Source organism: Tursiops truncatus, chromosome 17 (assembly GCF_011762595.2).
Source record: "Tursiops truncatus isolate mTurTru1 chromosome 17, mTurTru1.mat.Y, whole genome shotgun sequence".
Taxonomy (NCBI): Eukaryota; Metazoa; Chordata; class Mammalia; order Artiodactyla; family Delphinidae; genus Tursiops; species Tursiops truncatus.
In genome coordinates this window covers 47,463,139-47,475,066 of record NC_047050.1, presented here as the reverse complement: position 1 = coordinate 47,475,066, position 11,928 = coordinate 47,463,139, and the positions used below count along the sequence as shown (strand labels likewise).

Below are 11,928 nucleotides of genomic sequence, written 5' to 3'. Positions count from 1 at the left end.
GTGCTAACCACATATGCCAGAATGACCTTCTTTTGTGCTGTCTTTTTCAAGGGAAATAAGAGAAAATTTCTCTTATTTCAAGGGAAATAAGAGAAAATTACCTACATTTCTATGTACCCCAAGGAAGGCTCCTGAGTTTTCACAAAAGAAACCTTTTCTTTCTTTTGGTTGTTCATCAAAACATAAGTCTATGCCCTTATAGAAAATATTTGCCCTTCACGGTCTTACCAAATTATGCCAATTTCAAACTCTCTGCTATCTTATAGTAACCAAATCCTTGATCACACTTTCAGGTTAATCTTACATTTGGTGGGTAGCCACAAACCAAATTTCAGCCAACTTGATAATAAAACACCTATGAAAACATAAAGGCAAAGGATATTCAACTGACGATTCAAAGAAATATAAATGCAATGAAGCAAATTTTAAAAATCTTTGACCACACTACTAACCAGGAAAATGCACACTGAACAATAATCAGTCACCATTTTTCCATATCAAATCGGCAAACATTTTAAAAGAATGGATAATTTAGCATTGGCAAGAGTATGAGGTAAAAAGCACACTCACACTTAAGCAATACCAGCAATACTGCTGCTTTGGAAAACAAGTTGTCAGCACGTAAAAACATCTAAAACATGTATACTCTTAGAAAGCATTTCCATTTTTAGGAAGCACTCACACAGGTACGGTTACACAAGCCTATTTATTAACATGTAATTTACAAGAGTAACAACTTGTTCATCAATATCAGATTGGCAAGACATAGCATAGTAAATCCATACTATGGAATAAAATGCACTCACTGAAAAGTAAGTTCAGTAGACGTGTAGTGAGATAATATTCACTATATATCACTGAGAAAAAGTGGATAGAAATACCATCTTTAGAGACATTAAAGTCTCATTCAACCTTTCACATTTCAAATTGACCAAAAATAGTGACACAGTAAATAAATGAAAAGACTTAACTATTTATCATTTTTTCTATATGAATTTTACCTCAAAGTAACCAAAAAGATGATGAGGGAAATTTTCTTTACATGAGAAGTAAATTAATAAGTAAAGATAAAATAAGATAAAAATATAGTAAATAAAATTTTAAAAATAAATATGTAGAATAAAGTAAAAATATTACTGTTTTGCAACTCCTAATGAATGGAGCTGGGCAATGATTAAAGACCACTAACATCACAGAAAGCAGCAACCAGGCACTGTGTGCCTTCTGATGGAAGAACTTACCACCACCAGTGAAACAGTTCTGCTTGCAAAGAGAAACTGAACCTGAATCTGATCAAGCATTTCTATCTAATTACCAAATCACAGGAAATAGAGGACAGAGAAACATTTTAAACCAGACCACAGGGAAGCAATCAGCAAAGTACAGACTGTGGGAAACTATAAACAAACAATTTGATTTCTTCAACAAACAAATTGAGAGGGAAAAAAATACCAAGATATGAAGGAGGAATGTATAGCTTAAAATAAGTGGGGGAAGCACAAAATCCAGTCACAATGCTTGAATCCAGCAAACTGTTAAAAAAAAAAAGAAAAAATTATGAGGCAATTGGAAATTTGAACACTGACTGGGGGATATTTGATATTGAATAATTATTGCTAGTTTTATTTAGTTGAAATACTAATATGTTTTCAGAGTCCTACGTTTTAGACATATACACTGAAATCATTATAAATAACATTTTGTAATGTCTAGGATTTACTTAAAAAGAATCCAGAAATGGGCTACATATTGAGGTAAGGATGAAACAAAACCAGCTGTGAGTTGGTAGTTATTGAAGCTGGGTGTTAGGGGAAAAAAAAAAAAAAAAAAGGATGTTTATGGTACTATTCTATATGCTTCTTGAAATGTTCAGATTTTTTAAATAATACCACAGCTTAAAATAGGAATATAGAAAATTCAAAAGATAAAAATGACATGGTTGTACCAATGCAAATATTTCCCTTTCAAATACCTTTGGTGCATTTACAAAATTAATCATTTTGAAGGTACAAAGATGATCTTTTTTTTTTTTTTTTACATCTTTATTGGAGTGTAATTGCTTTACAATGGTGTGTTAGTTTCTGCTTTATAACAAAGTGAATCAGTTATACATATACATATGTTCCCATATCTCTTCCCTCTTACGTCTCCCTCCCTCCCACCCTCCCTATCCCACCCCTCCAGGCGGTCACAAAGCACTGAGCTGATCTCCCTGTGCTATGCGGCTGCTTCCCACTAGCTATCTACCTTACGTTTGGTAGTGTATATATGTCCATGCCTCTCTCTCGCTTTCTCACAGCTTACCCTTCCCCCTCCCCATATCCTCAAGTCCGTTCTCCAGTAGGTCTGTGTCTTTATTCCTGTCTTACCCCTAGGTTCTTCATGACATTTTTTTTTCTTAAATTCCATATATATGTGTTAGCATACGGTATTTGTCTTTCTCTTTCTGACTTCACTCTGTATGACAGACTCTAGGTCTATCTACCTCATTACAAATAGCTCAATTTCGTTTCTTTTTATGGCTGAGTAATATTCCATTGTATATATGTGCCACATCTTCTTTATCCATTCATCCGATGATGGACACTTCAGTTGTTTCCATCTCCGGGCTATTGTAAATAGAGCAGCAATGAACATTTTGGTACATGACTCTTTTTGAATTATGGTTTTCTCAGGGTATATGCCCAGTAGTGGGATTGCTGGGTCATATGGTAGTTCTATTTGTAGTTTTTTAAGGAACCTCCATACTGTTCTCCACAGTGGCTGTATCAATTTACATTCCCACCAACAGTGCAAGAGGGTTCCCTTTTCTCCACACCCTCTCCAGCATTTATTGTTTCTAGATTTTTTGATGATGGCCATTCTGACTGGTGTGAGATGATATCTCATTGTAGTTTTGATTTGCATTTCTCTAATGATTAATGAAGTTGAGCATTCTTTCATGTGTTTTCTGGCAGTCTGTATATCTTCTTTGGAGAAATGTCTATTTAGGTCTTCTGCCCATTAATTCAAAAAAAGAAACTATTTCACAAGCACTATTCACTGGCAATAATACAATATTACAAGAAATTAATATCATTGGGAAAAATGTCATTTTTTTCCCAAATTAATTAACAGATTTGACCATTTCAATGAGATTTTTATTGAGAGAAGCCTTTAGAAAATTCCTCTATATTTCAGCCCGAATTAAAATTTAAAAATAGTAACAAATGCAATTGTGAAAAATGAGAGAAAAAGAGGGTTGCTTCCAACAATTATGTAATAAAATTAAAATATTATGTAACTGGCATAGGATTGACAGATCAGTGATATAGAATAGAAAACCCCAAAATAGACCTTAGTGTAAAGAAGGATTTAATTTTTTTTTTTTTTTCGGTACGCGGGCCTCTCACTGCTGCGGCCTCTCCCGTTGCGGAGCACAGGCTCCGGACGCGCAGGCTCAGCGGCCATGGCTCACGGGCCCAGCCGCTCCGCGGCATGTGGGATCTTCCTGGACCGGGGCATGAACCCGCGTCCCCTGCATCGGCAGGTGGACTCTCAACCACTGTGCCACCAGGGAAGCCCTCTTCCTGATTTTTTTCCAGAGTTTCCAAAGCTATCATCTCCCAGATTTTCCATAGTAATGGTCAAAATAGTTGGCTGCTCACTGTACAAAGAGAAGAGTCAAGGCTTGAGACAGTATAGGTTCTGATATGTGAGTTCATACCGATTTCCTCCATGCCTCATGATTGAATGCTGGGAGTAAGTGCCAGCTCACAGCTGATCAATTTCTTTCCTCCTGTCACTGAAAATGTTTAAAATTTACATTTCTATCAAGAATCCTGAACTCATCTCAAATAAACAGAGGGAAAGTGCTCTTCCTTCTTCACTGATTCCTAATCTAAATGCAGTTTATAGTTTGCTATATACCAGACCTGCTATATACTATCCATGAAATATAGAGGAGTATACATAGGCTTTATCACTTGTATATTAAACTCACCGCTTTGAATATGTTTTATAAGTCAAGGTGCTCTGTTCATATAGAGCCCAGCATCATGCAGATACACAGCACAGTCAATGCTTCCTTAAACAGTCAGTGCTTTCAAATCCACACAGGCTTTGGGAAGTCATGTATTGAAGTCTTTGAATATTTCCGGGAAACCAGGTATCTTTTCTTAGCTTTGAGAATGGGGGGAATATTTAGTGGCATAAAAACAATATTGATTTCTGCAGGATCTCTGCAGCATTTCTTTAGCCTTGTTGTAAACCAGGCACCCAGAAGTGGGTTCCATGATGCATCGTAGCATGTCACATTCCTTCCAGAAGTACTCCACACAGACAGTTGCTTTCACTGAACAAAATCATGTTTAGGGAACATGCTAAATTAGTTCATTCTCCTGTATTATCTTCACCTTCTATGATTCAAGAGGGATGGAGGGAGGATAGAAAGATGGGGAGAGGAAGGAAGGAAAGAAGAAGGGAAGGAAGGAAGGAAGGAAAGAAGGAAGGGAGGGAGGGAGAAAGAGAGGGAGGTGAGGGGAAGGAGAGAAGGGAAGGGGGAGGGGGAGAGAAGGGAAGGGGGAGGGGGAGAGAAGGTAAAAAAACCAAATTGCCCTCCAATAGGTTAATAAGAACTGCTTGATTTCAAATCTGAAGACAAGACTACTTCTCTAATGTTTGAATACCTCACTGTACAATGGGAATAGTAATAGATTGAAGGCATGCAAAGTTCTAGTGTAGTGCTTGGCATATAATAAGCGGAAATAAATGTGTTATCTCTTTGCACCTCCTCAGATTCTTCTGAGGCTCAGCCCCTTGCTCTGACACAGTCACAACCATCCAACTCAGCTTATGCTCTGGTGATCCCTTGTCTAGAGCCAACCAATCTGACCAGACACAAACCTGGAATCTGTGGTTTTCCTCACCACTTCCAGACTTTAATGTAACAGCACACTGAGGAGTATAAAATCTAGGTTCTGAGCAGCTGTCTAATGGGTAAGTATGTTGGTTGGGGTGGGTGTTTTAATGGAAGAAATTTGACCAATAAGAAAGAAGAGAGAGGAGATGCAGACATCAGTCAGATAAAGTCTGTCTCCCTCTTTTCCTCCCACCTACTGTTCTAAGGCACTTTCACCAAGTCATCTGATCAGAGATACCAGGTGACCAAGTGGAGGCACCTCGCAAGCCACTGTCTTTGTCTCTTTTAGGTTTATCCTAAAGCAGAAGCCAGCGACGTAACACTTCACCTACTGTTGCTTCCCGTCCTTAGCAACGTCACTTCCCCCTTTCTCACTTTCACTACCCTGAAAATTGTACCCCACAAATAGAGCATCACCTCTCAATCCTTGATTCAGGCTCTGTTTTCTATGGACAGTTGAATATGACTATTTTTATTCATAAAATAGTTCTACCATTTACACTCCCATGCCCAGCCCTCAACAACTGGTCAGGCCATCTTTATTTTTAACTGTACTTAAACCAGTTAAAGTCCTATAAACTATCTGCCGTGTCATGAATCTAGTGCTTCTTGGGGCATTTATGCTAGAATCCCACCCACATATTAATATCAGAGAAAAAAAATAGCTTTCTTCTACTTCAAAATGTTTCATTTAGGAGACGCAAAATTCACACTTTCCCTGTCTTTTCCAGATGTGATTAACTACCCCTACTAATCCCTTTTGCTCTTTTAAACATGTTTTTCAAAGCCCTTTACTAACTCCCACCTTCAAGTCCTAGCTGCTGCCAAAAATAACACCCCTGCCCACCTCTGCCAGCTATCTCCTGCCCATCATTCAGTCAGGCTCTGAGATAAGACCTATTCCAGAGGGCCTCGCCTGCCTAAAATGGTAGGGATTATGTAATCACTACCCATGCTGCCCCTAGCACTAATTTATACTTTTCCTTTATGTAATATACATATCACATATGTCCCTGCTCCAGTGTTTTATGTGTTGATTCCAGTAAAATACAAAACATTTTTGTAGTTTCTGTGAGTTATACTTAGATACCTTCCATGATCGCCAGCACTGGAGCTACCAAGACCTTGATAATAGAGGGAAAAAGCAGCCTTCTGGAAAGACTCTCCAGATATTATGATTAAAATTCAGTGCATAAAAGCTAAACAATTGTAATTCTTTCATTAATGACCATCTTGAAATATCACTTTTCTGTTAGACAGAATTCTGACAGACTGAGTAGAGATCAAATGCAGTGCAGCCTCTACCACTTATCAACTCCTTCCTGACAGAAGGCAAATCACTCAACATTTCTCAGCCTCAGTTTCCTCCTTTGCAAATAGAGATGATTGTACGTACTTATGCACCTGCTGTGAGGAAAAAGTATACCTTAAATTTAAAGCACTTGGGGACTTCCTTGGCAGTCCAGTCGTTGGGACTTTGCCTTCCAATGCGGGGGTTGTGGGTTCGATCCCTGGTCGGGGAGCTAGGATCCCACATGCCTTGTGGCCAAAAAAAAAAAAGAACAGAAACAATATTGTAACAGATTCAATAAAGACTTTAAAAATGGTCCTCATCAAAAAAAATCTTTAAAAAAAATGTAAAGCACTTGGCAGTCATTATTAGTGGTATGAGTGGTAATAGTAGCATTTTCAGAAACCTCCCAGTTTCTTAACTATCACTAAAAATTATAATGACTTCATCTCAATGAAATATTCTAATAAACGTCCTATTCATCATTTGAATTTAGACTGTGCTGTTTGTAAGTTTACGAACTTGTATCTTGTTTATTTTGCTATGTTTTTTTGAATTGATTCCGTATTTAATGAATTAGATAGTACTTGAAAGTTTCCCTTATTTTAGGCTGGCTCTGAATCTAAGACCACACTGCAATGGACGGGTTCCTTATCTGTTGGATAATTATTCTTACCAACTAATGGACTTTGACAGCTCTGTAAGACAGCTAAGTATAAAATGCTAGATTTTAAGAATCCATGAAGAGGACTTCCCTGGTGGTGCAGTGGTTAAGAATCTGCCTGCCAATGCAGGGGATACGGTTCGAGCTCTGGTCTGGGAAGATCCCACGTGCCGCAGAGCAGCTAAGCCTGTGCGCCACAACTACTGAGCCTGCGCTCTAGAGCCCATGAGTCACAACGATTGAAGCCCGCACACCTAGAGCCCGTGCTCCACAACAAAGAGAAGCCACCGCAATGAGAAGCCCGCACACCGCAACGAAGAGTAGCCCCCACTCACCGCAACTAGAGAAAGCCCGCGCGCAGCAACGAAGACCCAACGCAGCCAAAAATTAATTAATTAATTAATTAATTAATTAAAAAAGAGGCCTTCTGCGTCATGTCGGCCCAGGGCGACTGCGAGTTCCTGGTGCAGCGAGCCCGCGAGCTGGTGCAGCAGGACCTATGGGCTGCCAAGGCTTGGCTCATCACGGCCTGCAGCCTCTACCCCGCCGACTTCAACATCCAGGTTTATTTGAAACTCTTCCTGGTCGGGTCCAGTGTGAAATGTTACTACAGGTTACGGAACAATGCTTCAACACTTTGGAACGATCAGAAATGTTGCTTCTACTTTTGAGACGATTCCCTGAAACAGTGGTACAGCATGGAGTTAGCCTTGGGGAGGCACTGTTGGAGGCTGAAACTATTGAAGAGCAAGAATCTCCTGTTAACTGTTTTAGAAAATTATTTGTGTGTGATGTCCTTCCTCTAATAATTAACAACCATGACATTCTGCTGTCTGCCAATTTGGTGTATAAGTACTTGAACAAAGCAGCTGAATTTAATATCAATTATGTCACTAGATCTACTCAAATAGAGAGTCAGCGTCAAGGTGCCCAAGAAACGTCTGATTTAATGTCACCGAACAAACGTAGCTCTCGGAAGTACATAATAGAGGGGCTGACTGAAAAATCATCCCAGATCGTGGACCCTTGGGAGAGGTTAAGATTTTGAATGATGTTGGAATGAGATGTGACTGGCAGATGTATAAAGGAAGACGAAGCTATGGTGATATTTTGCATAGAATGAAGGATCTCTGCAGATACATGAACAACTTTGATGACGAAGCTCATGCGAAATATAAAAACCAAAGTGGTTTATTCCGCTATGTTGGTCTTCTTTAAGAATGCATTTCAGTATGTCAACAGCATACAGCAGTCTCTGTTCCAAGGTCCTAATGCCCCTAGCCAAGTTCCACTGGTTCTTCTGGAAGACATATCAAATGTATATGGTGATGTAGAAATTGATCACAATAAACACATACATAAAAAGAGGAAACTAGCTGAGAGGAGAGAAAAAGCCATGAGTTCGGACGATGAAGACTGTTCAGCAAAAGGAAGGAATCGTCACATTGCTGTCAATAAGGCAGAACTTGCTAACTCAATCGAGGTGTTGGAAAGCTTTAAGCTGGCCAGAGAGAGCTGGGAGCTGCTCTATTCCCTGGAATCCCTTGACAAGGAATTTACAAGAATTTGTTTGGTGTGGAAGACGGATACTTGGCTTTGGTTGAGAATCTTCCTCAATGATATGATCATCTATCAGGGTCAATATAAAAAGGCCATAGCGAGCCTGCACCACTTGGCAGCTCTGCAGGGACCACTTCCTCAGCCACAGATCTCGGGACAGGGGACCTTGGAGCATCAGAGGGCACTCATCCAGCTGGCGACCTTCCACTTTGCCTTGGGGGAGTACAGAATGACCTGTGAGAAAGTCCTTGATTGACTGATTGATTGATTGATTGATTTTTGGCTGTGTTGGGTCTTCGTTTCTGTGCCAGGGCTTTCTCTGGTTGCGGCAAGCGGGGGCCACTCTTCATCGCGGTGCGCGGGCCTCTCACTCTTACGGCCTCTCTTGTTGCGGAGCGCAAGCTCCAGACGCGCAGGCTCAGTAGTTGTGGCTCACGGGCCTAGTTGCTCCGCGGCATGTGGGATCTTCCCAGACCAGGGCTCGAACCCGTGTCCCCTGCATTGGCAGGCAGAATCTCAACCACTGCGCCACCAGGGAAGCCCCAAGTCCTTGATTTGATGTGCTACATGGACCTCCCCATCCAGGACGGAGGCAAGTCACAGGAAGAACCCTCAAAAATAAAGCCCAAGTTTAGAAAAGGTTCATATCTGAAGCTTCTGCCTTGTACCAGCAAGGCTGTCATGCCCTGTTGCCTCCACTTAATGTTAGGTTGTTTTAAGCTTAGAGCCTTCTCAGACAGCAGAGACGACATGGTGCTGGGGCATGTGATCGTGCTGCTTCAGCAGGAGTGGCCGTGGGGAGAGACCCCCTTTTCTTGAAAGCCGTCAATAAGATTTGCCAGCAAGGAAACTTCCAATATGAGAATTTTTTCAATTATGTTACAAATATCAACATGCTGGAGGAATTCGCCTACCTGAGAACTCAGGAAGGTGGGAAGATCCATCTGGAACTACAGCCCAATCAAGGAATGCTGAGCAAGCACCACACGGTCACCCGGGGCATCACCAAGGGCGTGAAGGAGGACTTCCGCCTGGCCATGGAGCGCCAGGTGTCCCGCTGTGGGGAGAAATTGATGCTGGTGCTGTACAGGTTCTGCGTCAACGAGAAGATCTTGCTGCTCCAGACTCTGGCCTCACCGGCCCTCCCGCCAGAGGCAGCCCACAGTCGCGGGGCTCTGGGGAGACATAAAGCGCGGCTGAGTGTTGCAGTCATCGCTCTTCAAAAGAAGACCATCGGTGTTTTAACTCATTGGTTGCTTAGAAGTAGTTCCCAACAGTCCAAGAAGCTATTTCTATTTTTGTCATATTTTGTAATTTTTGTAAAACAAAAGAACCTGTTTTGTAAATAAAATCATCCTAAATTTGAAAAAAAAAAAAAGAATCCATGAAGAAATAAATTGTACTTGTTTGTTCCCAAATCAGCCAAAAAATTTTGTACAGAGCCTGTCTGGCACATACATGAATGACTGAATAAATAAAAGAATAAATGAGCAATTGAAAAAAATGTATCCTAAGTGTAAGGGGAACCAGTTTGTGCTTACATCCATTATTAATTATTTGTGATTTAGAGTATCTTCCAAATCCATTTTTGAAACAAACTCTAAGGACACCAAAGTGTCAATCAAAAAGATTGATTGTCCCCCAGACTCCTGGTTGATTGATACTTATCTTTGCAATTTTTATTCACTGATCATAGCTTTAGATTCAGTGGAAAGGAAAAAGCTGTGAAGCACTCTGAATTGACCCCAAATTAAAACTTTTATTTGGCTTCTATTCAGGAATGCAGAGAATGAAAAACCCTGGCTCTTCTCTGAAGCTTTCCCTGACACATACACTCCCACCCACTCCCCCATTCATCACACCTCTGGCTTACTCTTATCTTTGCATGTATTATAAAGCAGAACAAATACTTGTTACATGTTCTGTGAGCAGCTGGAGGCCAGGAACCAACAATGAATCCATTTCTTTCTCCCTAGTGCCTGGGATATATATTGAATTTTGGGGGTGGGGGGAGATTGACTGGGTCCTCAATAAACATAGAACTATTGAAACGATCAAGCTTGTGATCTATCTTCTACTACTAATTCCACCTGCTTCTTGATGAAAGCTCAGTAAGCTTACTGCAGGGTGGATGTGAACAGTAATTAAGCATGATGGCAACTGTTGAGCCCTTAAGCTATACCCATCTCCGAATTAACATGTAGATCACTTATTAACACTTATGGGACAGTCTAAGAGATGAAGCCTGCCTGGAACTCAATCTTCAAAATGTTCCCAAGGCCCACCTCCTTCATGAAGCCCTCATAGACCAACCCAACCACTTTACTCCTATCTAAATGCTTAGCATGGAATCTTTATGAAACAAGAAGGTTATTATTAAATATAAAACAAGCAAACACATTTATTGTTTATATCATCTTTTAGATGTTTAATTATATGCTGTCTTATGGTGACTTTTTTCATTATTATAACTTCTTGAAATATCTGGGTTTTTTTTAATCTTATGATTAACTGTTGATGTATTAGGATGGCCATTGCTAACCACCGGATAACTGTGGGGATAAGGACCCTATCTCCTCTTACTATGTTTCCCTGCCTAGTGTCAGCGCAAAGCCTTGCATGTATTGAGAGCTGGTGTTAAATGCATGTTTGTTGAAATAAAAACATGCATGAGAAATCTCTCTTTTTTAGTAATTCACATCGAATGGAAGAAACAGCTGTCTGCAATGAAGAATTTTACATTCTTTCCCAAATTCTATTTCTATAGATAATACAAAGTAAAGAGATGTTTGACGCTTGCTCTTAGGTTAGCAAATCAAATCAAAATTATTGTCAAATCCTTTGAAGATTCACTTAAGTAATATTGCTGAAGTTTTCTCAGTGAAGGGAAAAATGTTCAAGATAATAATAATGCATTAATAGTTGTTGTGTCCTCGCTATGGATTGGTACTTTATTAGTGTTTCATAGTTCTCATAACAACTCTATGAGATAGCTACTATTATTGATGTCATTTTCATAGATGAAGAAACTGAGACCCAGGAAGGTTAAGGAATTTGTCTGAGATAGTAAAGCTCATACCTGATAGGACTGGCATTCATTCAAACCCAGCAGTCACACTCTACCACTCTTGTTCTTAACACTATACTAAACCTGCCTCTGAGAAGTTTCATTCTTCTCAGATTATGCCGATTATAGTCACAATATCATTTAAAATTCCCAAATCAAATTTACAAAATCACTAATGTACAAGGCTGAACGCTAGTGTTCACTGCTGTCTGGATGGGGATGTTACATAAGGTTTACAATTGTCCAACTGACAATGTGATATACATTCTTTTTTTGTTTGTTTTTGACTGCACAGCCCGGCTTGTAGGATTTTAGTTCCCTGACCAGGGAATGAACCTGGGCCCTCGGCAGTGAGAGCACCAAGTCCTAACCACTGGACTGCCAGAGAATTCCCAAGCATATGATATACACTCTGATTTGAGAATCAAAAGCGAAGGTAAGCTTGT

The 11,928-nt window shown here is 40.1% G+C and overlaps 1 pseudogene; it reads left to right on the top strand.

Moving 5' to 3' along the window:
* Positions 1–7,289: 7,289 nt before the first annotated feature.
* On the top strand, positions 7,290–10,143 carry LOC101316835 (integrator complex subunit 10 pseudogene; annotated as a pseudogene).
* The last annotated feature ends 1,785 nt before the right edge of the window (positions 10,144–11,928 follow it).